The sequence below is a fragment of the Rousettus aegyptiacus genome, unplaced genomic scaffold, assembly GCF_014176215.1.
Source record: "Rousettus aegyptiacus isolate mRouAeg1 unplaced genomic scaffold, mRouAeg1.p scaffold_m13_p_11, whole genome shotgun sequence".
NCBI lineage: Eukaryota > Metazoa > Chordata > Mammalia > Chiroptera > Pteropodidae > Rousettus > Rousettus aegyptiacus.
This window is the reverse complement of record NW_023416286.1, coordinates 44,324,583-44,329,439: the sequence shown is the minus strand read 5'-3', so window position 1 is coordinate 44,329,439 and position 4,857 is coordinate 44,324,583. Positions and strand designations below refer to the sequence as shown.

At 40.2% G+C, this 4,857-nt stretch overlaps 1 pseudogene; it reads right to left on the bottom strand.

Annotated features, from left to right (window-relative positions):
• Positions 1 to 3,709: 3,709 nt before the first annotated feature.
• LOC107501352 lies at positions 3,710 to 4,188 on the bottom strand (annotated as a pseudogene).
• Positions 4,189 to 4,857: the final 669 nt, after the last annotated feature.

The following is a 4,857-nucleotide window of genomic DNA, read 5'->3' as shown; positions in this document are numbered from 1 at the left end:
GTCAAAATATGGTTTGGTTCATTCATTCCTTCATTAAGCATTTATCTTGTTATGTGCCAGGCATCTAAGGAGAGATATAAATGTCTTCCAAGAGTCTGCTATTGCATGGGGGAGGTGGCTAGGGAAATTTATCATTTAGAAGCAGCATGAAAGTACTATAAAATAATCGTTTTGTTCATTCATTCATTCATTCATTCACTCATTTATCCACCCATAGCAACTATAGCGTTTTAACTGTTAATAGGAACCAGATGCTCCAAACTTGACATTCTAGTTGGTGGGGACAAGGATGTAAACCACCAACTATAATTATTACAAGCCAGAGTGCACTGCTTATCAGTGGAGAGAAGCACGGGGCAAGGGACAGACCCACATAGGGGATGGATTATTAATTTCAGCCACTGAAATCAAATTGGTCACGGGCTGTTGTGAGGTTCATGTTTATTCCTACTGGTGCTGCTGTGGCCTTTTCAGGAGCATTGCACCCTCTCCAGAAGTGTGACCACTACCACCCTTCTTTCTTTCTGCTGTGTCTCAGGGGCACCCAGAGGGTATCTCTGCCATCTGCAGGGACAGTTTGCTCATGTGCTGGCTTTTCAGCCCTGCTCCAGGGAGGAGAGGGCCACAGCTGCACCTCTACAGCAAGTTGGCCTAATTCAGTCACTGGGTGAAGGCAGAAGGAAGGCCAAATTCATGAGAAATTATGCATTGAAGTCATTTAGTCTTGAAGTACCAGTATTGTTTCCTGGTGATTTTCTAAATTCAGGGACCTGAAAAATGCCTACAAAGCCATTGTGGTTAGACCGAAGAGGTCCTCCTTCCAGCCCCGCAGCGAGGCTCTAGGGACCGGACATTTGCTCAGTATTAAGGACCAACCATCTTTCGCAGAGAGGAGACTTTGCCTCATCAGGAGCAGAACCACACTAAGCATTGAAAAGTTCCTGAATATCAGCATTTTCCAACACAGTGATAGATAAATAGGCAGAGAATATGATTGGACATTCACAATAGAACAGAAGCTGTACCCAATAAACACAGAACGATGTTCAATTGTACTACTCATCAAAGAAATGTAAGTAATAAATCAGTAATACTTTTTAAAAACCCCACAAAATTTGCTGATGAGGATGTAGGGGAAAGGATGTTTTCATCTCTTGTTGCTGGGATATAAATTGGTGCAGACCTTCTGGAGGATAATACTGCAATTTGTGTGTCAACAGCCTTAAAATGTCCATACACTTTGAGCCCGTAATTTTACTTTTAGGATTTTATCCTAAGGCCATAATCAAATTTATGTACAGGATTCGTGTTCAAGAATATTTATCTCACCCATTAGTATAATAGAAAAATATTAGAAACTACCACAATAGGGGGTTGGTTAAATAATTGATGGCACAACTAAAAAATGGTAAACAGTTCATTCATTAAAAATGATTTTCTCAAAGAATATTTAATGATGGGAACAAATAATGAACAAGCAAGTCACAAAATACCAGATGGAGCATTTGAATTTTGTTAAAAATTTAATAATACAAGTAGAGAAAAAGTGATTAAAATAACAGTGGGGATTTGATTACAGGGCCATTTTTTTCCTTTATATTTTTCTGTATTTGGTGTTTTCAATAGAGTATCACATATTTTCTCCAGGCCTCAGTTTATTGCTCTGTAAAATGGGACTCATTATGCTTACACTGCAGTGTGGTTGGGAAGATGAGCGACCATACTTGACAGTACCCTGTACAGTGACCGGCCCATTGTAATATGCAATGAAGGGTTTCAATATCACTATCTGCAGTTGCCAATGACAGCCTAGTTCAGATATTGATCCATAGCAATTACTAAAGTTGTTTTTATGAAGACAGCAAAAGGATTAATTGAAAAATTTAAGTCACTTTTACTGAAGTTCTTAATATTAAACTTCCTATGAGACACTGTTAATGACCCTTACTGGCTGATGCAGCCTAGAGTTTTGTTATTGAATTCACACATATCAACTAGGATGGTCCAGCTAATGGGATCAATTTGGACCTCTTAATAGGTGTCCAGAACAGGTGGAAAAGCTGAGGTAACTGGAAATCTGCTTTTTTTATGTTCACGTATTAGGGCATCTTCTTTTCAAAGTGGCACATTCCCAACCCATCTGACTCATGTTGTAAAAAAACACACCATCCCCAGCTAAAGTGATTAGAAAAAAGGTAGAAACTTCAGAGGAAGAGAGCTGTGGTGGGGAGGCATTTTATTTTTTATTAATGTCCGAAGAGTGCCTGATTCGATAAGGTGTGCAGTTTTGTAAAAATGTCATGCAACTAATGTAATGAAATAGCTAACGGGGCTAGGGTGGCCCAGCCAGGATCTCTGGCATGACCAACTAAACATGAGACTGTCACACTTCTCCATCTTCGAAAGGAACCAAGAGGAGCGTGAGGATCATGGCTGGGGTTGCGCAATTCTTTCTTTCCTCCTGCCTAAGTCACAGATTCAGGTGGTTGGGGGTGTATAAGCTGTGGACTCATGGACACAGAGGTTTGTCAGTATGTGTGTGAATTGCAGATGGGAAAGCTTCCTATTTTAGGCAGCTCTGGCCAGGGCACCTTAACCTCCAAGTTATTCTCTGAGATCCAGTCAGTACCCTTTCACTAAGAGATAAAGTGCCTTTCTGGCCTTATTATTCATCTCATAGATTTCTTACCTCCCAGGGATGCTGTGAAGTCTCAGGGGGCTAAGGGAGAGCCCTAAAAGCGAGTGGTGTCCACAGGTATCATCACATCTGGGATAGGCTTCCACTCTTCTTAATTCATTTGAGAGAGAAAAAAAGCCTGCTTCTTTTTGATGCCACCTGCTCATAGGATTACAGAGATTTTAATATATAAACAACATTTATTTTGTTCTCTTTATGAAATAATTTATTCTTATTGTAGGGAATTCAGAAAATAATAAAAATATATGAAAGAAAACAAATTTCGCCCTTAATCCTATGACATAGAGGCAACCACTTTTAGTATTTTTGTGCATTTGCCCTTTTAGCTGGATAGGTGACTAGGAAAATCAAACACACACACACACACACACACACACACACACCCCTTCGCAGTGGGCAACTTTCTTCACAGGGAAATGGAATGTCCCATAGGGTGTGCCTCTAGGTACTTTCTGGGGAAGTGGGAAAGGCAGATTTCTTTAGTTGGGTTGGTTGTCTTCTAGAAAATAGTTCTTACCACCCAGTATCCAAAAAGTTCTCATCACACAGTATCAACAAATCAGTTACCATTTTCCTAAACCTGAATGCAATGAAAATTTAAGCAATTTTTTAATTAAAAGCTTTAGGTAGTTGGTCTAGTATTGTACCCCTGATAAAAACGTTTCATTCTTTTGGACCCAAATAATGTTGTCTAGCCATTTTTGGGGGGAGGGGATGGCGTGTATGTGTGTGTCCCACATGATACTACTTTTCTTAACTTTTTTTCTTATTACCTCACTTCATAGACCCCTTTTTTGTGGTCGTTGTTGTTTAGCTATTATTTCATAATCATAAACTTAACTCTGCAACCTAGCTAGCTAGACTTGGAGGAGGACAAGGAAAATCTAGAAACCAGTGAACTGCAGCAAGAGCACAAAGTTTATAGGGTGTTCCGAGCAAATGGGGGTGACAAGTGCTCTCTTGAGCTACAAAAGGAATGGTCTACTGTTAAGATAAAACAAGTCAAATTTACTAGAGTTGTCCACAGTCAGCAATGGTGATCTTCTTGCTGGTCTCACCATTCCTGGACCCAAAGTGTGCCATGGCTTCCACAATATACATGCCCTCTTTCACCTTGCCAAAGACCACATGCCTGCCATCCCACCACTCAGTCTTGGCAGTGCAGTCGAAAACTGGGAACTGTTTGTGTTGGGTCCAGCATTTGCCAGGGGCAAGATGCCAGGACTCGTATGCTTCAGAATGAAATTTTCATTATCAAATTTCCTGCCACTCATGCCATTGTGGCATTTTAAGTTACCACCCTGGCACCTAAATCCTGGAATAATTCTATGAAAGCAAGAACCTTTGTAACCAAATCTTTTCTCCCCAGTGCTCAGAGCTTGAAAGTTTTCTGCTGTCTTTGGAACTTTGTCTGCAAATAGTTTAAAGGAAGTGCTGCCCAAAGACTTGCCATTGATGGTGATGTTGATGAAAACAGTGGAATTGACCATAGCAGGGTGTGGGTGGCTCTGGGGTGGCAGCATCTGTAAGGCCTACACACTCATCTTCCTTGATCCCTTCAGTTTCCTTTTCTCTAGGACATATCTCCCTTCCCTGTAAAACCATCCAATGTCATTCTACCAGATCCTTTCTTATATCTTCACATTTTCAAGTTTATTTCATCTGCTAAATAATATGTAATTTTGCCACTTACTCCTGCTCTGGAAGTTGGGATAATCCAAACAGAGGGCACCCTCCCACAGAAAGTGGGGAAATTATTGTTCCATGGATAGGGTTGTAGGGTGGAAAATAGGATATGTATATGGAGGTGGCATTGAGGAGGGAATTCCAATCTGGGGTGCAGCTGACTTTCTTCCATAATATCAAGAATAAAAATCATCTCATCATTAAGAAAATTATTTTCTTTAATAAGAGAACTTTTATTCACTTAATATAACTTTGACCCCTTTTCTTTCTATGTCGTGACTGAGGCCTTTGCTAGGCTAGACATGCTTTTCCTCCCTGCTTGAAAGCATCCTTAATTACTTTAATTGGCAATGAAAACCTCCTTAGTTTTTCTCCAATGACAAGAATTCTCTTTGATCTTGGAGGAGAGGTAAACAAGATTCTGATGTTGGAAAGATGTAGAAAAACAAAGCTTCTTTTGCCACAAGTACGGG